The sequence below is a fragment of the Strigops habroptila genome, chromosome 3, assembly GCF_004027225.2.
Source record: "Strigops habroptila isolate Jane chromosome 3, bStrHab1.2.pri, whole genome shotgun sequence".
Lineage (NCBI taxonomy): Eukaryota > Metazoa > Chordata > Aves > Psittaciformes > Psittacidae > Strigops > Strigops habroptila.
Window position 1 is genome coordinate 17,753,166 of NC_044279.2, and position 24,822 is coordinate 17,777,987.

At 35.7% G+C, this 24,822-nt stretch overlaps 1 protein-coding gene across 4 annotated transcripts in view; it reads left to right on the top strand.

Moving 5' to 3' along the window:
* Window positions 1-24,822, top strand: part of TAFA5 (TAFA chemokine like family member 5) — a 426,817-nt gene that overhangs the window by 46,215 nt on the left and 355,780 nt on the right. The gene's annotated exons all lie outside the window — the stretch shown is intronic.

The following is a 24,822-nucleotide window of genomic DNA, read 5'->3' on the forward strand; positions in this document are numbered from 1 at the left end:
ACACTCTGGGAGCTGGGCCTCAGCCCTGGCCTCTCCTTAGCACTAGCTAAAAGGGTCCTTGACCCTCCCTGTTTGTGGGGCTTCTATAACAAAGGCTGCAGGTATTCTTGGGTCACAGGGAGCTGATTCAGCTTGTTAGGAGCTGCTAGGGCTGTTTCAGGCTCAAACCTGTGTAGCTGTCCTTACCATGTCCTTAGCTGGTAGCAGTAGGTAGCCTCACGTTTCTCAAAGGATTCCCAGGTGTCCCCTTATGATCCTTGACCCTGTGGCCAGAAGATCCAGAAGCCTCCAAAGCATAATTCAGCTAAGAATTTTGAAATTTTCTACCAAACAGTATTTTTGACAATGGTCAATCTCGATTGATACAGCCATTCTCACAGAAGTGTTAGGACAGGAGAATATGAATGCAGGTTTTCAGATAAAGGAATTCACTGTGGTGGTTTAGAAATACTGTATCCTAAGAAGCAAAAATACAGGAGTGAATACTGATTACAAGCTGCTTCTAAGTCAGTACTTAATTTGGGAGCATGAAACCTGAATGTTGTCATAAAACTCTCTCTCTGAAACAGTGGGGCAAGAGTTTTGTTCTTGTATTTATTGTTGGCTATTTATTTTTACAGTTGAAAAAATCAGATAATGACATTTAAATTATAACATTGATACCACCTGTATTTACAGTTTGGAGTTAGGATTTTTATTCATTAGCAAGTTTTTTGTATTAGATCATTGAACCAAAATGATGAAGTAACTCATCTTCTTTGTTATACCTCAATTTATACTGCTATTTATGTAGCTTTAGCTCATGCTTCACTATTAGACATATCCTAATGCCTTTTTCCTTCCCTTTGTATAGGATATTTGCCATTTTCTCCTAATTTCACAGATGTCAGATAAATGTGATTTTCCCTAGCATCTAACTGATTATTCAGGAGAGGGAAGAGAAGAAGAAACAGGAGAGGCCAACAGCAGTGTCTTATTCAGTTGCCAGTGTGTATCAAAATACATATTTCATCAAGGAATTCATTTTGGCTTTCCTTTTCCATGATGTGGTAGTTGAAGTATAAAACATAAAACTGCGAAGAGAAATAATATATCTCACTTCTCTGAGACATCTTTTGATAATGTGAAAAACACTGCCCCTATTATTCAAAGGTGAAAACTGAAGTTGTAAGAAATTAAGTGACTTTTTCTGAAATCACACATTGTTCAGCATAACATAAAATCAGGTAATCTTGTTCTGATTCTGGTACATGGTTCAGTAAGAACTCTGCCTCAAAAAGACTTGGGGAAAAATAAAGTTAGGAATTCAGGACTTCTCCAGTTTTTCTTCTGTTTTATGATGGAGAAATCTTTCCTATGCATTTTGTTATACCTTCTAAATACTTCTATGCAATCATGTGCAAATTTTTATATCTTTAATTTTTTGCTAGTAAATTAATTGTTGTTAAAAATCTTAAGGAAAGAAAATTACAGCAGCTATAGTCTTACTGGATGAGAAGAGCTTCCTTCAACTTCTTTTTTTTCTGTTTCTGGGAAGAATGGAGTCAGAAAATGGATAGAGGATGTTTGTGTCAGGAAGATTATGTACTTAGTTGCAGAAGGTTCTTATGTGGAGATTTTCTGAAATGTTGTCCCAGAAGTGATCACTTGCTAGTAAAAGCTTTATATGAGATCCCATGAAAATAGAACTTCAGTCTCTCAAGCTAATCTAAATAATTTAGGCAGGTTTATTTACAGAAAGCTTTTCACAGAACACAATAGAGATTCTGGAAACAGATTGCTTATGGTCTCTTTTGGATGAGGCTAGATCTTGAAATGCCATTTAAAAGCACAGTTCTTTTTTAGTTGAATGTCTTCCCCTAGTCTCTGGCTCAGCTTTTTTTACTGGGGGAAAAAAAAAAAAAGGGAAAAAAAAATCAGTTGTTTACTTTCAGACACATTTTTTTGGTGGTGTTTTTTTGTGTTTTTTTTTTTTTTTTTGCTTTTTTTGAGACTCTTACTTTAAATAAAAAAGTGGATAAAGAGTTTTGGTGAAAATGAAGTTAAAGGAATGTCATAATTCTACTGGCAACTAAGAGAATTAAATGACACAGAGAGTTGTGTGTCTGCTTTCTCTTGGGGTGAACTATCTTGCAATTTACTGATGTGGCATATCATTTTTCTAAACATTCCCAGAGCGCATATGTTCAGACCTTTTTACCTTAGTTTTGAGTATTTAGTCCCGAAGCTTGTTTTGGAAACTTAGAGAGGCAGCTTTCACTCACACGTCCCACTTTCAAAGTCACATGCAATCCAATTTCTAAGCAGCATTGTTGCTGTATTAGTCTCATAAAGGATAATTTAGACAGGCAGTAAATTTTGTTTATCATGATGACAAGAAGAAAGCATAGTAATAATGAAGTTTTCAGTAAAGCCATATTAGAATTGCATTCTTTTTGAAAAGCCTTGTAAAAGAGGATACTCTCTAGCTACAAGGTATATTTATCCCTAGAAAACTGTGAAGTGGTGGCTAATATGAGTATCAGCTGAACATCCTGTATGCCAATTTATATTCTATTCATGTAGCAGGATTAGGTAATATCTATCTTTTGCAGTGTTCTTTAATTATATCACAGGTCAAAACTTCAGCTGATGGTTCACCCAACTAATCACCTAATCAAATGAGCTTTCTTCTGAAAGAAGAATACTCCGATCTGTCAGATTTTCCAAATACAGATGATTGATAAATTCTAACATACTAGATTCTTATTGTTCAGTTTCTAAAGAGTTAAGCTAGTTGGCTATAGAATAAACACTAAAGAAAGATATTTTTACAGTAATTTTAATCTTATTCTCATGTTGTTTAGTGCAATTTTATGATGCTCTACTGGTATTTTATTTTTTCATAAAGATAAGGTACATTTCAGGAACATTACATTTAAATGTTAAGCATCCAAGCTACCAAAAATGGTCCTTCCTGGAGTAAAACATCTGCTGAAACTACTGAAGAGTCTTATCTTCTTTTAATAATATGATGCATATATTACTTCTATTGATTGAGCTACATGTGTATTTGAAGAAGAGAATTAAAGTCTAAGGAAGCCTGAATAATTTTTTTCTGATCTAGCTTTCTTATGTGATTACAGATTTGGATAAGAATTACCAAGCAGTTCGTCCATAGATTTCTATTATCATAACTCGTAAGTGTGAGAACATACGGACCTTGTGTTGGAAAGAAAAATATTGTTCTAGTGTTATTGACATTTAAGTGCAGCAGTTGTTTTCCATCACTTCCAAAGACAATGATTAGTTGCAGATCCTCTCTTAGGGATTCGGTTTGTATAATTTCTTTTTCTACTGTTCAATTACAGTATCATGGTTCTGTTCGTGACGTTAGCCTTAGGGAAAGATAGTGACGAGAAACATTGCCTTATGCATGTAGGCCTTTCACACAGAGGTCTATTGCATAGCAAAATGATCCCCCAGTTTTGGGGTATACTCGAAATCTGTTTCTCCAATTTTAAATACAGCAGCCAGGCTTGGGGCTAGACACAATCTTTTCCTCATATGAAAATCAATTGATGAAAAATAAAATACTCCTGAGTGGCACACATTTTGCAGGTGTTGGAATAATTTTTTTTTCCTAGTTATTCAGGGCACAATTTATACAATAACTGCCTTTTAGGAAAAAGTATGACTTGCAGAAATTTGCATTGCTGGGAACATTAGAGTGAAAAGTATTTTAAATGGTTGTTATTCCATATGCAAATAAGGAGCTGAATTTAACTTACGTTTGAGCACTGTAAGGCTAGATGAGCTTCTGTAAAACCCAAGTAATACCTTTGTCAAAAATGACAGGATGTCCAAAATGTGAGTTTTATATGATAATGTTGATGTTTTTCCTCCACTATGCTGTCCAAGGAATTTGAGAAACTTCTGCTCTTGTACTACAGTGCAGTCTAGACATATGGCTTTGCTCAACCACTGAAGATGATGTGTTGTCAAAGATTCATGCCAGCACTTGTTTCACCGAATAGTTTACTATAAGGAGCAAGGAATCCAACCTGGTTATCAAAATTTGATGTTTTGAGAAAGCGTGAGAAATTTTTAACTGTTATGTTTCCATGCCAACGGCTTTTCTTATTTCTACTTGTCTTCATGACTTATCTTTTCCATTCATGAAACTGCAAAGCAGACTATTTTATGTTTAAGCATTACAAGACTTATTTGCCTCATCTTGACAGCAGAAAATTCATACTACTGGAATTACTGCTCTGTGTAAATTGTGAGGTACCTGAACTATCTTATATTGCTGAGACCAACATATTTTTTATGTAATCAGGCTGATTAAATGATGATCAGGCTTCAATGATACTTTATGTCAACAACTAGATAAGTGAAGTTTTAACGCAGGCGATACAAGAACAAGATTAGGAGCACAGAGGTCAATTTTCTGTTATTCGCTGTGCAGATACGAGTAACTGTAAGCAGAAGTGTTAGGTTCTTTTGAATGCCTGTGACTTTGGATGTTTAATTTTAGATACTGAATAATTTTCATGGTTCTGAGCAGCTCCAGGTCTCATTTAAAATAATTTGAAAGTAGAAACATACACTGTCTGTCTTTCCTAATAAATAAATAAACCAATTTCTTACCACCATCATAACCAGAGAACATTACAGTGAAGTAATCAATCTCTTTCCAACTCAAAAAACAGAAAAAAAAAGGGGGGGAAGTGTCATTTGTTCTCACTCCGTAGTTACTGATGTTACCTTAGGGCTGCACTAAGTTTGCTATGCTCTCCCCTCTGCAAGACAAGAGAAGGAATCAGTTGTGTCTATAGACCTGAATACATTGCCACCAGGCTCTGAATGCCTTGAGCAGCTGATGCAGGCACATGTACAAGCACTCTTCTTGCCCCCACGTGAAGACCATTCCCCATGTGTTCAGAACCCACTTTGGTGGTATTAGAATGAGAAACTTTTTTCCTCTGAGGATTGTGTGCACTTTGTATGTAAATATAAAAGATTGAAAATACCTGTTTACTCTTTCACTGGTGCTTTAGGATTTGGTTTCTCTGGCGACAGTTAATAAAAGTACATAGAAAATGTTTTGTTCCATGAGAAGTGGAACTAACACCACTTGGTTTCTTAGGGTTTTGTATTCTTTATCCCTAATTTTTCCTCTTCCCTCTGCTGCAATAAGCATAGCACTCTCCTTATGGGAAAAGCTCTAGGCAAGAGACATCCTGTGGCTCATTTGGAGCTGTAAATATATTGATCAGCTGGCCAATGTACATATCGGACTGGCCAACTGGTTGCTGTCAAACAGTGTGTTACGAGCTCTGTTCTCCCTGGATCTCTCCTCTTGTAAGACTCTCTACCTAATGACCCATTTTTCTGAAACTTCTAGGAAAGCAATGGACTATATTTTTCAGATAGACAGAAATTGTCTAAAAGATTAAAAAGTTTAGGAGTGCCAGATGGAAAGACAAACATTGAAAGCAGTGATCTATGGTTTGTTCCTATAAGAAATAAGCTAAAAATATACTACATCAATATTATTCATGTATCATTGTCAAGTACTCAGAAATTAGAAGATACAAGCATTAAGATTGTCTCTGTAGTGTGATTTTAATCACTTTGTGAATACGCTGTATTTTTTAAAGCATTAACCATTTGATAATATACTGTATTTTCCATCTTCATCTGGAATTTATGTAATTGTAAGGACTGCAACTTTCTCAAATATGTTTTACATATTTCTCTGAAATTTCACACACATTGGGATTGAGATCCCAAATTCAGGTTCTTGCAGTTAAATGTGCACGCACACATGCATGTGCAGTGTTTTGTTTTAAAGTGCCAGTACTTCTTGCAGAGATATTTAAGTTTAGTAGCTATTGATTTGGCTTGTTTCTGCTCTCATTTAATTGATGCAAACAGGGGTTGCTCTAACTGAAATCAATAGGGAGCACCGACCTATGTTAGGCTTGATTTACATGGAATTTAAACACAGAATACTGATTTTTTTCATAATTTTCATGTGAATGGCAATACATTTCACAGTCACAAGTAGATATAGGTAGTTGGAATAAAAGGTTTGCAAATACTAAGATTATTTCTGATGTGGCTGAAGTCCTTGTGGGACAAGAATGGTAAAAGTGTCAGTTAACTGTCTTTGCATATAGGCCATTTTTACATGCCACTTCATTTATTCTTCTCAGACCTCTCCCCGCCCCTTTTCTTGGGGATAAAGTTTATAATTTTCCATTGTTTAATTTTAAGTAAGTAACTATTAATTATAAATATTTAACATGCCTTCTGTATATTAAATGCAGTTTTGGAGTGAAGTTTTTCATGGACAGACATTAGACTGTTTAAATCAACTGTAGCATTTCAGATTTGATACAATTTGTACCATGACATCTAAGCCATTGCTTCTAATTTAGCTGATCTACTTGTCTGAGAGGGAAATACATTTCCTACATGCCTCACCTTCTGAGCCCTCCATCATGTAATCTGGTTGATTTTGGCACCTGATAGGTGTAATGTCAGGCATCTCAAGAAGGTCTTCAAGATGGATGCAGACAATGATGGACAATTTGTGTCCGACTAACGTATATAAGGAAAAATATCTCCTTGAAGCAAAAATGGTTTCTTTTGCTTCTGTAAGAATGTGCATCTTTCCGAAATGACATTCATTCATTCCTTGTCCTGCTTTTCCCGTAGATAAGAGGGATGGTCACATTTATGTTCCAAATTGACACTGAAGAATGTAGTGTGTGTATATTCTGTGCAGAGATGATTTCATATTTAGGAAAAAAATGAAAGTTGTAAAGGGATAAAGTCATGTCTTAGACCCAGAGATGTTTTGAAAAATTCTCTAGTGGATGATTACACTTTGATGAATGGAACCTCTAAGTGTAGTGACAACAAAGATTAGTAACTGAAGACCATTTTGTAGGTATAAGGTGTAAAGTGATCAGAACACAATGAACTTGAGTCTCATCTTTCTTGGGGAAAATGGAGAATAATTCTTCTGAAACTAGAAATAGAATTCCATTAAAGCAAAGTTTTATCTATAGAAAAATGGACCAGAATAAGTTACTCTGCTATAATTATTTCCAAATAATTCCCATATGGACCTTCTGTTCTGGAAAAAAATGTTATTGTAGTAAGAATAATTCTAGTCATATATTTCAGGTAAACCAGGCCTAATGCCCTAATATCAGATTTTTTTTTTAATCTGAGGAGATCAAGTGGTTTAAATGGTAGCAGTATGAGACAGAGGTTTGGATACTGAGTTACTGATTTAATTCTAAAATATATTCTGGTAATTAGGAGCTTAACGTTGACTCAGTTGGTAGTTTTAATCCAGCACAGGATTTTTTTATCTTAGATACTCTTCATATTTAGTATCCTACTGGATTGTTGTGGTAGAGTAATAAAAGACTGGCTTGTTCTTCATCACTGAAAAATATATACATCTTTGCTGGAATATAATTAATCATAGATATTATATAACTGTAAAATTTTGATAGACACAAAGTCATGTCAGAACACGCACAAGCAGTCAGCCGTGCATGGTGTGCTTACACCCAAGCTGAAGGCTGTTCATGCACAGCAGCACTGCTGAAGCCTGCAGGTCATGTGTAGGCAGGAAGGATGCCTCTATCCTGTCCTTGTGCATTGAGTACCAAATTCTGCTGCTGTGCTAATCTTTTCCATTGATTAGCCTGCTTGTGGGCATGCATCATTTTATTTAGTAAGTCTAATCAGGGAGTAAGGAGTCTTTACAGTTGTTCCGTGTGTTCTGTATAGATCTGGCTACAAAGAATGAAACTGCGCCTCATTACTAGCTAAGTGCCAGTGTTTTTCTTCTACCTTCCTTTATCTATGTAATTTAAGACCTGCACCTCTTGGGTTTTACAACTGGTCAGTTTGCTACTGACTTAGCATCATTAAATTAAATAATACTTGCAAAATTAGACCTACATGTTGCATAGAAGAGTATATCAGTATAAAGCCTTGTTATCTACTGCATTTTAGATGTTTGACAGGACAAGAATACACTATATTCGGTCTAGTACCCTGATCTTAAAATGTGTTTTTTAAATCAGAGGAGGATCAATCTGAGTTAAGTTGAAACACTTCCTTTCATGAAGACAGTCAAACAACTTCCTGGGGGGAAGTAATACTGAATGTGCCAACGGAATGATACATAGGCAATAAACCCCAGTTATTAAATAAAATACTATAGTTATTGAGACATAATTTGTTCAATGAGTTTTAAGATTTCTTTGGACATTAGCAAATTAACTTGAAACAGAGTGAAACAGCTTCTAGGAGAAACTTGTGAATCTAAAGCTGTGAGGGGAGGAAGTTCAGACAGTAGACCCTCAATTGCTGGGGTATTGGTATTTGTCGGTTTGATCTCTTCATTTTAGGAAAGAATATAACTTGCTAAGAATGTTTTATGTCTTGCGAACTATAGCTTTAAATTTAGTGGTAAGAGCATTTCTCTGCATGTAAAATGGAAGTGTACTTTACTTTAAAACCTTTCCTCTAAATTATACATTATGAAAGATCTCATATGAAGAACTGGTGGAAGCAGGTGAAAGGGTAATGAATTCATTTACAGCTTGACTATGTTGATGTTTAGGAAATGTAGTTTTATAGATACATGACAACTAGACTTGGCATGGAATTAAAATAAATATCTAAAGAAGTATAGATTAAATGCTAAAAATAGCCAAATGAATTTTAGTTCCTTTTTTCAATATTTTCAACTTTTTAATTGCAAATATTCCAGACCTATTCATGTTACAGATACAATTAGAACACTACTGTAGGAGAATACAATGAAAACCTGCTTTAATTATCTATCTAAACTCAATCCAGATCTGTGTTAATCTGGGCCATATTTCCTTGGGTAATAATTTAATCTGCAGAAAAGGGCTACCTCTTGAGGTTAGAATGAAGTAATAGAAGGTAAGAGCATGAATTTATTTTTTTGAATTTTTATACATTTAGCAATTAATTTATGTAATTCAGAAATACTTTTGACTGATACCATAATAACTGGCAAGTGATTCTCACCAAGAGGGTGGAATTAGTGCTTGCTTGTCAAGTTCTGTTCTCCACTGATGTCTGCCCTGACAACACATGTTCATCTTGGCAGGGTTCGGAAGCAATGTGATAGTAATACTTTCTCTCCCAAAGTTGCAAATGGTGCTGCAATTGATGCATTGTTAATTTAGACGACAGTCATGAACTACTACCATGGCTTTATCCTTCAAACTGTGTTTTCCAGGATGAAGAAGCTTGATATTATATGCATCTACCTATATGTGTGTCTCTGTATGTATGCTTCTTAGTTGGCACACAATTGTGTTTAAAGCACGCAGATAGGCAGCTCAGTTCCATTTACCTCTGGTGTGCATTCTGTCATTAGCAGCCAATATGAGGAAGCCACAGGGACACATCTCCATACAAATGTGATTTTAAAAAGGCAATTTTCATTTTTTATTGTGGCTTTACAGAGTTTTCACAAATTTTAATGTGCAGATGACTTGCTATAGCATATTGAAAGTCAAAAGGCCTTATTCAACTTTTGTGTTTAACACATTACATGATGTCTCAAAATTAAAATAACTGCAATTATAAAATGTTATTTGTGGTTAGAGACAGTGGACTTCTTTGTAGAGCTTGGTATTTAATCATGCAAGATACTCAGCTGCTCTGAAGAAAAAAAAGGGCAGATATTAAAACCAATGTGCAATGGTTTAATCAGTATAATTACTATTTAAATGCAGGCTTAAAGCTTTAATGCTTTTGAATTGTAGTTCATTATACTTGCAGTGAGTAAAGCCTATACATTGCAAGAAAGACTGTGAATCTCTCTTAAAATAGTTATGGCTGTTCCCTAGTACTGTTGCTCTGCTAAAGCACTGCTCAAACACAATGTTCAGGTCGCACCAGCCCTGGAGAGAGTAGACTCCTCCATGGGCCAAGGCCATTTGGTTGTTCTGGGTTGGGCTGTGCATAAATTGAGATAGTTTTCTAGTCTTTAATGCCATTAATGACAGGAGTAGCAAAACTCCTGTCTAGCATTAACAGGGCTCTGGGTCAACAGAAGAGGCATTCTCTTGTTTAGCTTTGTCCACTTCTGTAACATCCATTCCCTGTATTTTTCAGAATAGCAGGTGAAACAGAAGTATCTTTTTGTCCCTTAGACCATCATATAGACTGTACTGGTTCATTATTATTAAAAACTGACTGAAAATGTAAAAACAAATCAGGGACATGAAAGATTTCATAAGTGTTAAAGTATTTATGAATTCATTTAAACTCTTCTTTCAGTTAACTGCGCTATGTGTAGCTACAAAGTCTAAATAGTCTGTGAATTCAGAGTTAGTTGATGAGAGAGATAATGCATTCACTCTTTAAATATTTCATGTGCTGTCACTATTCTTAACCCTGTAACATATCCAAAACAGTCAATCCTTGTCATTCCTCATATTAGGGAATTCTTGGTTTTGCAAACACTTCCCACTTCACTTAGTGCTTGATTATTATTTTATTGGTGTAATTGATAACAGTAATAAAATAAATAATACATTCAGTATTAAGTGTTTGTGGAATTACTCCTTAAAAGAAAGATGCTAAAAAGATGGGACATGTGGCATCCCAAACAGTAATTGAAATAATGTAATAGAATAATTCTCAGTTCTTCTGATAGAAAGCATCTGTCTGTGGGATTTTTTTGAATGATGAGTGAGTAAGGTTTGTTAAGTGAATAAAATTGTGAATAGTATTCCAATAAAAATAGCTTTTGGTAGAAACATAAGTATGCTATTCATAAATTGTACAGTTCACATCAATTATTTTAAAAGACCAGATTGCCTTATTTTTTATATTGAATAATTTATAGGAACCATTATAAGCATTTTGTCAATAACTTTTCATTTACTATTTTTCTTTTAAAACAGTTAAATGGCTACAGACCTTTACTGGGGATGCATTTTTGCTGACATCATCTTGGCTGTTCTCTCTGCTTTGTGTAAACATTTGTATCATTCCAATCAAACTTCAAATATTCCAGAGAGTTTAAACGCCTTTGCTGTACCAGGAATAGTTATGTGTGGTATTTTCTTATATAGATAAATTAATACAAAAATATTTCTCATAATTGGTTGTCACCTGTACGGTAACCTCTAATGAAATGAGGAGGCATCAAAGATGTTTTTTTCTAAATTCATTTTCCTATCAGTTTTTGAGATTAAAAGTGTTACAGAGTCATCCACAGTAGTCTTAAAATTTATCTTTTACTTGCAGACATGTTTATGTCTTGCATTCATTATGTTTGATGTTAGGTTCTTTTCCACATCTGTTTGTTTGAAACAGCATCTTACTATATGGGGTATAGGATTCATTTGCCTCATTTTGAAAACCTTGTTTCTTTCCTCTCCCCTCCCTCCCCCCAATTGTTTCCTCCACCCATTTAAAATATTTTGAAGTCTGCCACTTGTTCATGTAAATATTGGCTCTGGACAAATTTAGATCTTACTTAGCTGAGTAAGCCACAGAGAAAATGATTTAGTAAACAGATTCCCTAGGGAACTGAAAATCTAGAAGATTTTTCAGACTTTCATTCATCAGTGAATTTGGAAATAAGTTGAAATAAATCAGTGGAAATCATTCTTTTATAATGACATTTCAAAATTTACCTGAAAAGAATATTACTGAACATTCTTTAGTTGGAAAATTTTAGTCCCAGCTCTGCTGCTGACCTACCGAAAGATAGTCAAGTCACTTCTCTTCCTCAGGTTTTCCATCTGAAAAAGAAGGTATTGATACTGCCTTCCATATTAGAGGGTGAGATGTAGACATATAGAATTATAGAGTCATAGAACAGCACAGGTTGGAAGGGACCTCTGGTCGAACCTTTCATTTGTCAGCCACACAGATCCCAGCCTGTTCTGGGCTCTTTGGTTATTGTGTTCCAGGTGCAGGATCTCGCACTTGTCTTTGTTAAACTTCTTACAGTTCTTGCAATCCCACTGCTCCAGCCTGTCCAGGTCTCTCTGTAAGATGGCTCTCCTACATGTCCACCTCCCACCCAGTTCGGTGTCATTAGCAAACTGGCTGAAGGTGCTGTCAGTCCCATCATCCAGAACATTTATGAAGATGTTTGACAGTGTGGGGCCCAGTATCAATTTGTGGGGGACCCCACTTGTAACGGGCTGTCAGCCTGAGTGGAAACTACCGATCACCAGCTGAGAATAGCCTGTTAGCCAATCTCCTACCCATTTCACAGACCACCCGTCCAGTCTGTATCATTCCAGTTTCTCTAGGAGGAGGCTGTGGGAAACAGTTTCAAACATTTTGATGAAGTCCAGGTAAACATCTTTCACTGTTCTCCCCATGCTGATACAAGATGTGACTGTTGTACAAAGGTGATGAGGTTGGTCTGGTATGATTTGACTTGGTAAATCCATGCTGGCTTTTCTGAATCATCTGCTTCATTTGGTTTGTGAAAGTTTCTAAGGGAACTCATTCCGTTACTGATATATGAATGAGATACGCTAGATTATATGTGTATATTCTGTCAAAAGACATAAAGATTACACTAAATAAAGTTTGCCCTTTATTTTTGTAACATGGTCTTGATTTTGGTGTTTGTATTTACTCTTCCTGAACTTAAGCTCCCAATTATCCTGATAGTCGAGAGGTACAGCCTTAAATATATTTATTGTTCCATTTTTTATTTTGGTGCTTGCTTCAAGATTTTTTCATTCACAGTAAACAGAGAAAGCAATGCAAATTAATTGAATTTGTGACTGTAGAGTCACTGTAATTGTTAATAATTTACTAGTTTTGCAAATTCACTGTATTGTGAATTACTTAATGTAGAGAAGGTTTGCTGACAAGGGTGCCTTAACCAATATAGATCAAATGGAAATGTGACTAATCTTTCAAATTCCAGAAAAGTAAAGTTCCATCATCTCCAAGCTATTAAAGAACTTGCTATAAAGATACAATAAAAAAATGATGGAATATTGAATAGTTTTCAGGCCTGGCTTCTTATATTTTACAGTGTCATTACTGGTGGATTAGAACTCTGGAGAGAGGAGACAGTAGTGGCATACACAACTCATAAATTTAATATTAGTTTTAATAAGGTGTTTGGATTTTTGTTTTACTAACCTGTCCGTGGATTATCATTACCACAGTGCAGCCTAATCTCTTCATATTGGCTTCTATAGGTATGTCGCTAACAAAAGACAGACTAAGGATAATGTGGGTCCTCTCTGGAAGGAAACAGGAGAACTGGCTACCCTGGATTTGGAGAAGGGTGAGGTTCTCAATGACTTCTTTGCCTCAGTCTTCAGCGGCAGGTCCTCTGACCACGCTGCCCAAGTCTTGGAAGGAAGATGCAGGGACTGTGAGAATGAAGACCTTAGGCCCAATGTAGTTGAGGATCAGGTTTGAGATCATCTTAGGAACCTGAATGTGCACAAGTCCATGGGACCTGATGAAATCCATTCGCAGGTCCTGAAGGAGCTGGCGGGTGAATTTGCTAAGCCGCTGCCCATCATATTTGAAAAATCATGGCAGTCAGGTGAAGTTCCCGACTGCTCTCGTGAGACCCCAGTTAGAGTACTGTATGCAGTTCTGGTGTCCTCAATATAAAAAGGACATGGAGCTGTTGGATCAAGTCCAGAGGAGGCTGCAAGGATGGTAAGGGGGCTGAAGCACCTCCCATATGAAGACAGGCTGAGAAAGTTGGGGCTGTTCAACCTGGAGAAGAGAAGGCTGCGTGGAGACCTCATAGCAGCCTTCCAGTATCTGAAGGGGGCCTACAAGGATGCTGGAGAGGAACTCTTCATCAGGGACTGTAGTGATAGGACAAGAGGTAATGGGTTCAAACTGAAACAGTGGAAGTTTAGGTTAGATACAAGGAAGAAGTTGTTTACTGTTAGGGTGGTGAGGCACTGGAACAGGTTGCCCAAAGAAGTCGTAAATGCTCTATTCCTGGCAGTGTTCAAGGCCAGGTTGGACAGAGCCTTGGGCAGCATGGTCTAGTGTGAGGCGTCCCTGCCCATGGCAAGGGGTTGGAACTAGATGATCTTAAGGTCCTTTCCAACCCTAACTATTCTATGATTGTATGATTCTGTATTAGGAAGAGATATTGGGAAAAAGCTGAGTATATCCTAGCACAACTCCTTTCATCTTTAATGTTTTTGTTTAGGTTGTTTTCAATTTTTTCTTTTTTTTTTTTTTTGGGGGGTTTTTTTTAGGTTTTTTTTTTTTTTTTTTTTGTTAAGATTTCCGCAAGCCAATTTTGATTTCTGCTATACAAATTTGTGTGGCAGTCTGCAATTCGTATTTTTCAGAACCAAAATACCTGGAGCCATACTAAGATCATGTTGTCTCATTGGCTTATAAATTTTGTGGTCTTTAAAATATCTTCTAACATTATAATGAAACTGCATTTTAAAAAGATACTATTAAAATAATAAAATCCTGTCATGGACCATGCCTTATGAATTTTAATCATTAATTTTAAATTGTTTCCAGGAGAATAGTTCAGTTTTTTGGCCTGGCTTTACTTGTTACTTTTTTGGTCCTCTTTGGCTAGTATTAAATTGCAATATTTTTAGGTTTGCTCCTGATCAATAATAGAAATGAAGTTTGTTCTGAGTGGCTAACATTAAAGATTCTTTTTCAGTCTCTTTGTAAGGCTTCTGTAGGCTTCACAGCTTTTCTTCCAGATCTTCAGTACATGTAGTTTCATTCACATCTATTTCAGTACAAACTGATGTTGAGCCAAGGCAATGTTATATCATATTTTGGAAACATGAATGAAATGAAACATTGAATTTACCGTAATATTTTAGGTTATTTTGTTGTAAAAATAGAGAAATTAAAGGAACAGTTCCAATCCAGTTTTCAGGTTCGCTCCCCTGTTATTTTAGCCAGTAATGTCATAAAATACTAGTGTAGGAAGGCCCATGCAGAGTTTAGAACATTTCCCAACACCTTGTAATGGATTTTAGACCTGGTAAATGATGAAGCAGCACACAGTTTACTTTAAGAATACAGCAAGAGGAATTTTGGTACTGCAAAGGCTTTCAATCTCAAAAGCTTTATCCTGGCATGTAGACAAGAATTTTATTAGGTCAACTGCCCAAATAAGAAGCCAAAGTAGACAAAGTAGCCAGTGTTTTCTGGCTATCTGACACAAGGTAAATCTTTTCCTGATGAGAATCCTGCTTCTGATTAAGCCCTGAACATGTAAGACACCAAACCCAAGTACTTCAGAGGATATTATACCTGTAGAAGTACCAGCATAACCTACCTTACCTTCTGCTTCATGGTGGTCAACACCCGCTAGTTCAAGGGAAAGCAGTCTCTAGCAGCCATATAATGTTCCAAGAAAAATTGTCATTTTCAACCCTTGCAAGTAGCAGAAATACTGAAACATGTGGTTCATACAATATAAACAGTGTAAACAAGCACAAGAAAATAGCAATCAGTATTACTTCTTTGTATGCCTGATTCTTTTGTTGTTGTTGTTTCTACCATAGAATCTAACATGAGAAAGCTAATTTTTTACTGTGGTGTTCAGATATCTTAAGGGGTAAGTGAGATCTCAAAGGTGAAAAGACTGTGATGCATCTAGGAGCAGAAAATGCTGTATTAAGCTATACCATGTGCATGTTACCTGTTTTAAGGTGATATGAAGCCCAAAGCAGAAAGGACCAGAGATGAAACTGTGGTTTCAAATGCATCTATGATTTTTTCCCAGTAAATATTAATTTAAAATTATTACAGTAGAAGTATTGTACCAGAATCAAGTGCTGTTGAGAATACTGTCTCAGATGTGCTGTGTAACTGCTATTATCCTTTTTCATGGGCTACTCCCCCTGAATTGATGAATCAAATTAAGCACACTTTTTTGTTCATTTAATTGCAAGCAATGTATAGAACAAGTGCCCTGTTTCTAATTTTTAATTGCTTTTTAACACTTACTTGCACTGATAATGCTCCTTTAGAAAACTTCAGTTCTTCATTCCTTTGAAGTGTACTTCTCTGAGTGTAAATGTTTTATTACTCACAAAAAGAAACTATTTGAACCTGAACTCATGTTTGAGTGTGAGGTAAAGAGACAGAGTGAGACAGTGAAGAGACTTCCTTTTAAATTTCAGCTTACACTGGAATACAGAAAAAGCAAAAGTCACTAATTTTCATGAACAGCAGTACGGGTCAGGTTCTGTTCTGTTGCCTGAATAAGCCAATCCTCTTTTTACTTATCAGCATTCAGAAATACTATGAAGTGTCTATCCTACCTACCTTTCCACATAATGAATTTATTTCTTGGCAGTGATCCTTGGTTGCTTTATACTTTAGATCATTGTTTTCTATATGTACTATGTGAATGCAAAAACTGTTACCTAATTGTGATGATTGGAACAGTACAATTTTTCAGGAGTAAAAAATCGCGAAGTTCTAGGAAATAGGTTTGATGATGTTGGTTGGTTGGGATCTGATTTTAGACACTACGGTCATGCTCTTCTTTTTACATCTATTACTAGATGAGAAGAACAGAAAGTCAGCAGCTCAGCTGATCTTGCTGTTGCTTTAGTATCAAACACTTTGGTCACACTTCTGCTAAAAACACAATCTCTGAGGTTATCCCAGACAAAATTATCCCAATCCCACCCCACCCCCCAGATCCTGCTCCTTAAAGGGGTCAGTGTTTCAGGAGTTGAGTTTGTGGCAGCTGTCTTCAATTGCTGAAAGAAGGATGTGAAGAACACAGGCTTAAACATATATTTAATATGAATTGTAAACAATCTTAGTATCTATCAGCATCATTCTGCAAAGTACTGTGAAAAACTCGCAGTCATGACTGCTTTTGTGCCATTGCAGCTGAAAGTGGAATCTGATTATACAGTCAGTGTGCAATCAAAACCTTTCAGGAACCAAAAATAAATTGTGTTAGACTTCAGACAGAAGAAGTGTAAGCCTAAAAGAGGTCAGTTTTCTGCTTAAGATCAGTTAGCAAGGACAAAAGTTGTCTTACTAGGATATGAAATTCACAGTGGTGACTTAATTCAGACTACTGAATCTATTCTAATATCTTTTCTAATACAGAAACTTAGAAACCTGCAAATTGCTAATTGTTTATTTTTAAAATGTTTTGAGTTGGAATTTTTTCACTAATGAATTTTGCAAAATCGACCTAAAATTTTCATTAATGTTTTAGCAAAGTGCTGTGGTGCTGGAATAACTTAAAATTAAATATGCTTTTTTAGCACGAACAAGAAGATTGGAATGTGAAAGTCATTCACTTCGATTTTAAAATAGTAGAATTATTGTATCTTTCTTTTCATTGAGAAACAGGAAAAATAGCCAAATGCAGTACACAGTTCTTACAAGACTTGTTTTTTTTCTATACCTGAACATGCTGTGTGTTTAGAATATACTATTCGTAAATTTCAACACATAGACCATCATGTAATGGCTCTAAGCATGAGGGCGAGACAGTGTTTAGCTAAAAAAATATTCATACTGGTTTTCATCTGAAATTGTTAAGGAAACATTGAGAGAGGCTTTTTGCCATTTTTAAACATCTGTCTAAAGACTGGAATTAGTGTTTAGCTTTTATAGCTTTTTAGATATATATATATTTATGCATACATATGTGTCCTTTTACATAGTCCATGAGGTTTTTTGATAACTTCCAATGATTTTTTTTAGTTACTTAATGTTGGAATTAGTTTAAAGTCTCACATTTCATATTTCTAGTATCGATGACAGTAGTGCTGCAGGTTGTGTTTTTAAAGTGGCAGGCTTTAATACACTTTCATCCTCAAACAAATGTTCTCTACGATATTGTTGATAGTATGACCTTTTTAATTCCCCTGAAGTGTCTTGTTTTGTTTAACTATTTTATTGGAGAGCACTAAGTACTGTTTATAGGTAAATTTATTTCCTAAGAGACAAGGGCAGCTCCTTTTCTTGTACTTGGGTGGTTGTACATGTTTCCTGGCAAAACTGCAAAACTGCCAAACTTTCCAGTGTCCCTGTTGGAGAATGATTGTTTTCAGATTCTGGTGTGAATTCAATGATGCATTCAACTTAATTCTCTCCATTTTTAGTTTTGTTGGGAACAATCAACAGGACTACAGGGAGAAAATCTGATAATTGCGGTCTCTAACTACCTTGCAGGGCCAGTGGTGTGAGAAAATATACAATTGACATCTGTTTATTTACTAGCTGTGCTAGTAAGCAAATGGAATTCTGAATTCAGTACATAATTGAACTATGCCATTCTCTTTTCTATTAATTTTATCTTCTGTTGTTGAGTATACGTATTTTTAAATCACTGCTTGGCTTGATCAGTATTTTTCACACGCTCTCAAGTATTATGTTTTGGCAGGATATTAAGTTTAAAATCTATTTCAAAAGCAGCTATGGTTGCAGATCATAATAGAAACCTTCTTTGGTGTTCAGACCAATAAATAAATTAGAAGAAGGGCTTTAAGCTCTGCATGATAAAATGAACTGAAAGTAGGGCAGAGAAAGAACAACCTTTGTATCGAGCCTAGCCTGGGGCTAAGGGGAATCAGAAGTTCATTGTGTATTTTTTAACATAGTGCAACAACAGTATGAACAATTGGTGACCGAGGTTTTTCATTGCCTCAGGATACCAGTGATTCAGCTGCATATAATGATATGGAATGCTAAGAATGCACTAAATAAATCCTGTGCCTTTAACTTGTGATTTCATACTGGAGCTATGGGCAGGATGGAAGGCCTGACAAGCGTTTGTAGCTAGCAGGATGCAGTATGGACGTGTTTGCTGTACTTACATGATCACTGGGGAACACTGAGTGTACTTTATTAGTGTGATTATATAAAAAGATGAAATAAAACTGTAATAGAGATAAGGCATGAATTTATGGTGTATAAAATATTTATTGTGGACTAAGAAAAACCTCAAATTTGGATATGGCAGCACATGTTCTCCTGAAAATCAGATGTCTAAACCACCTGCAAGTTGAGAACCCTCAAACCTCAGTGTTCTGCTTATTTCTGAAGTATATTTACAAGGTGTGCTAGTTGATCCTTCTTTCTGCAGTATATATTTTATTTGTGAAAGCATGGTAAACTGCCAGATGTATGTGTCTGCATAAAACGATTCAAAAAAATATGAATCTATTGAGTTGATTTTTGAGTTGCATTTTAAATGTCTCAGGTTTTAGTTTTCTACTTCTTTCTTAAACATCCCCAACTATTAAACAGTGCATTAAAGAACTTGTTGCCAGGTGAAAATACAGGAATACTTGATGTGTAAATATTTCTTTGAAATGTCTGAACTATAATATTTTGAATTGTGAGTGCATGGCATTTGCTCTTTCACCAGTATGGTGTCTGTAGAAAAATCCCAACCATTTGGAAAAAAAGGAGTTCCAAGAATGTAATTCACAGTAGTGACTGTATTAATGCTGTTCACAGTGATTTTTGCTTAGAGGCTGAGCAAAAGCAGTCTTCAAGAGTGTATGGGTATAACTTAGTGACAGATCTGAAAAATGTAAACTGCTCTCCCTGCCCACTGCCCTAGCAGCAAAATTTCCCAATGATTAAGATGTTCATTTTAAATGAAAAGGATCCTTCTGGTTCCATTATTGTAAAGAACTGATTTATTCAAATGGAGTTGTTTATTTCTCTTCCTATTCCGTTAATTCCCATCTCAGCTGTCTTTACATGAATTCCATAGCACTATCGCACCTAGAAATGTAAAAAATTGGTCATGTCAAGTGCTTTTTCTAACTTGCTGCTATGCTTCTGCGCAAAAGTCAGTCAACTCTTTAAAACAGACATAGCCAGATTCCTTGGGGCAGTCGGCATTGAGCAGGCAGGCCTCTCAGGCTAGTGAGGTAAACAAAAAGAATGTTGCTGGCATGAAGCAAAGCTGTTAATCTGGGAGAAAAATCTTTGTTAGATCTTTAAACTTCAAAATGTAGTGGCTCCTGATAAGAAATGCTCCAGTTTGAGTATCAAGTTACTCCATAAGAAGGTGGAGGGAAAGTTTTTAGCTCCTATGGTCTGACTATACTCACACAGCTACTACACAGATACTCACACAGTATCAGGACTACAAATACTCCTGTAAATGGGTGAGAATGAGGCTTTTGACAGCCAACAGGCACTGCCACTCTGCACTCCTATGCCCTGCTCTAGACCGAGCCGTGTCCTGTCTTTTCAGCTATGTGGAACTCACAGTTGTATTTTTTTTTTCTTTTTTACTGAATGGTAATAATTCCTTTAAATGTAAATTCGGTAATTAATGTATGAATTTGTATATTTGCATGGTTGCCCTTGATCCAAATAATATATAACACTTCATGTGAAATACATACTCTTTAATTGCATTTATTGTCGTCCTCTGCCTTGAAGAGAACTTTTAAGGCCACCTAAACTCACTCCAAACAGTGACCCTGTAAAAGCCCTTCATGGAAGAGAGATGAACACTTCCACTCTTCCGGGATGACCATGTCCCTGTGCAAAACAGAGTTGAAGAGTCTTTGGGGCAGAGAAGAATTAGGTGAAAGCAAGATTATGTCCTTACTCCAGGTAATGTCTGTCCAGGGACCGTGTCAGGTAGGATGCATGACCATATCACAGATGAGGTCCTGGATATTTTCCTGTGGTTACATCTAGGTACAAAGTAGCTCTACCCTGGCTAAGATAAGATCTTACAGTGGTTTTGCTATGGCCATACATGGCTTGGAGGAGACTATAGAGTCTAAAAAGCTGGATAAATACTTATCTGCTATGTAGTCTGTGCTGAGATCTGGTTTCTGAGACTGTTAATTGTACCATGTTTAAAGTTATCTAGGTTATGTCTGTGAGCTGTGTGAGTTCAGTAATTAAAATGCAGGAAGTATCCTAGATCAATTCTGATTTATCCTGTGTCACTTCGGTAGTTCCAAATTTTCAAATTTTGAGTTTCTTTCAAGTTCTTAATCAAACATCTTCCTATTTCCAGTTAAATTAATACTCAGCTTTTCTTCTTAAATTTTGGACTGATCCTAAGATAATACCCATTTAGTTTTGAGAGAAATTAGCTATCGTTACATTGTATCTTGGAGGTCAACTATTAAATAGCTCGTGACATTTCATTTTATAATGCTGTTCTTTTGTAAGATGAAAAACTTAATCAACAGAAAAATTATGCTTAAATGTGCTAATTTTCTTTATTGATGTCCATAAGCGACAAAAATACCAATTACAGAAAACAAAATGTGAAAGGAAAATTCAACAATAATATAATAATGTTTGAGTTGAGAAGCTGCTTATAGATGTTTCTAAACTAACAATAAAAAGACAGGAAACCAGGAAGAGAAATATTTTCGTAAGGATCAGAAGCAGACAAGGGTTTGTGTGTGTTTACATTTATGAGCTTACTGAGTTTAATGCTAAACAGTTTACCAACCTTCTTCATTATCTTAATTTCTCAGCAAGATATTAATGTTCGGACTCCTGTTTGTGGTTTTTAGAACTGAGTCAACTCAGCAGGGAGGTCTTTAAAGGGAACGGCTTGCCTCCCCCTAAGCTGCTCTCTTCCTGTGTTAAGTGGGAAGGTAGTGGTTGCCTTTCTGCTCACGCTGCTTCCAGTGCTGCTTGGACCAACAGCCAGAGGAGTCATTTGCTGTGGTAGGGTAGGGAAATGACATTGCTGTCAGGAATTTGTCCTCTTTCACTGAGCTCATTTTAAGCAGCTTTGCAATATTTCTATGCTCAGGCCAGAAAGGCACAGTAGTTATTTTGTGCCTCATTTACCTCAAATATCCCCTAATTGTTGCTGGAGGGTTCTAAAATAGAGGCATGGCAATAAAGGAATGCACAGAACTTTTCGTGGTTGTGGTAGTAATAATATGTTTAGTATTTATTACGTTAATGGCTGGTAATGGATAACTCCGTTCAGGCACCATTCAAATGGGTAACTCAGAGAGCTAATAACTTAAAAGATTAGAAGATGACAACAGATAAGCTAAAAGAAAGTGGATAACAAAGATAATTAGAGGTTGTAGCACAAACAGGGCGAAATACTTGGTTGTTAAGCTTTTTATTACTCATTTTCTGCCAGGGTGTATGACAGCAGGAGAAACTTAAGAGTGGAGGAGATGCTGAGTTCAGAGACTCTGACTGGGAATTTTTCACATGTGGAACAATCTGATTTTTTCACTTTAGTGTGACTGGCAGCCAAAACATAGAGGCTGGCCTTGACAGTAAAGGTACCTTACCAGTGAAGGTAAATAAAATTTAAAAGAATATATAGTAGTAAGTGATAATCTGGAAAATTATTTTACTTAACAGCATTTTGAAATGATTAAAAGATGAGTGATCAGTGAGTATCTTAAAGACTTGAGGGATCAAGGTCAGTAAGTAATTGGTGACTAAATGATTACATGATAGTTCCTGCAAAAATAAAAATAAAAACAAAACAAAACAAAACAAAAGTAGAATTTAAAAATGAAAATAAAACAGAGCTTACAAGATTTGAACAGTTAGGATTCTTTCCTGCAGAAAGCAGTGGTTCACTTCCTGGTATTGTATTCCATAACTAATTAATAGCCTACATGAAATTATTGTAGTTAATTATGTGGTCATTAATATCCCACAAAGAAGGATGCTTCTTTACAGTACACAAACTGCTGCAAAGAAAGATTCCATTTTAATTACAATGAACACTAAAGCAAGAAAGAGAAATCATTGTTAATTATATTTAACACCACGTTAAGTCCTCCCCATCTTTCTGTAGAAGGATGTGTCGTGAGACATATTGGGGTTTATTGCTATGGGTTGCAGCAATGTTCTTTTTTTACTGCTACAGTTTTCCTTTCTGCTTTTGGAACAATCTTTCAAAAATGGTATTTTAAGTATTTTTTGAGTTCTTTTCCTTTAAAGAAGACCTCAGTATTTATTAACTATTCTACTCTTTACAATGTAAAAAATAACAAACATAACTATAATGACACTAATTAAAGTAATATTTTCATTTAAACCACAAGGGCAAAATGGGCTTATATGATATTCTTGTACAATTAAGTCTTGCATAAAAATTAGATTAGGATATTCACTTTAAGATTAGATGAGAGATCAGTGCTGAATCATGTCCAGAATTTGTATTCAGACTAGTTAGTACTGTGTAACCTGCTCTAGGTGGCCCTGCCTTGGCAGTGAGGTTGAACTAGATGATCTCCAGAGATCCTTCCAACCATAATGATTCTTTGATTCTGTGAATCTTCTGGGTCACTTTTGTGAGAATTCTATCAACTTGGCTTGAAAGGAAGCATGTACAGAACTGGCACAGAATCAAAACTGAAGGGATGAATTTGAGGTAGTTCCTGTTCCTAAATTATTCCTCCTTTCCCCTATTTATTTTAAGGTTCCAATGACTACCTTATTGTGTAAGGTTTGTATATCATGTGCAGGCGTTGTTTTAATGCCTGTTCAGTTATGTATCTTGCTTGCAATTAAATCAAACTTGGTTTGCAATTAAATAAACAAGAAAGGCATCTTCCAAATGATAAACTAGTACATTCATGCCTATAGTATATGGAGTTTAGGAATAAATCAGAACTGATATTTTTAAATTGTATTTCCTGTGTTTTGTTTTTTGAAGTTTCTATAATATATGAAGTGTGCACAAACATTCTATATGCAAAAAACCCCAGAAGCCTGTAGGATTTGTGTCTTTCATTACTAAACTGTCTTCTAAACCATTAAAAACTTGGCACCAACATAAAAACACATAAAATCAAGAAAATATTGCGACATGTTAGATAATCATTAAATCCAGTTGGATGAATCTATTTACTGGCAATACAGATGTAGTCTGTAAAAATAGTACTTTATAAGGATCTAGATTATTTTTTTTTTCCACAACATGAGCGCCAGTTTATTCATAGTCGTCACTTTTTACTATTTAAAAGGATTTATCACTCTATTTATTACTCAGAGATTATTATTAATCTTCTCCTTAGTAATCTTTTCCTCTAAATAAAGTGCTGACATGAGACCAGTTTGCCTAGTTTCCTCAGTGCAGTGCTACTCCTGCTCTTGTTGCTTTTGACTTAAGTAAAACTCAGTATAAAAGAGAGGTAATTGGAGCCCAACCTTAAAAAAAAACTTGCTGTGTCTGAGTTGTTGCTCTGGCAAGACCACAGAATCACAGAATCATTAGGGTTGGAAGGAACCTCTGGAGATAATCTAGTCCAACCCCCCATGCCAAGGCAGAGCCATCTAGAGCACCAGATCCCTCATAGTGCAGACTACACTGAACCCTCATTAAAATGTTTGAACCATAGGGTATATTCAGCCACAAAGCTCTTAGCAACGTAAGGTTTCAAACTCATTTGACTCACAAAGATTGACTGGATATCAATAAGTATGCAATCTATCTTATGCTTTTAACTTCAAAATATGAAAGGAAACGAGTTCTTGAAGATGAACTGCTTGACTAAAAATATTCTACAATGAACATACCCCATTCACTTCCTAATGATGCATAGATATCGTCTGCAACTATTGTGACCAGATTCCATCTGAATATTTAAGTGAAATTATTTTTTTTTTAGCTTTTATTGAAGAATAATTGCCTGTAAACCTGTAGTTAGGAAGTAGTCCTTGCTGTAGCCCTCATTCTGCTGTTCAGAAAAGTACATTTCATGTAACATTTTTGCCATTAGCAGCTTTTAATCATGTAAATATAATTTTAATATGTAAATATTATCCATAGCTGTAAAACTTAACAAAAATATA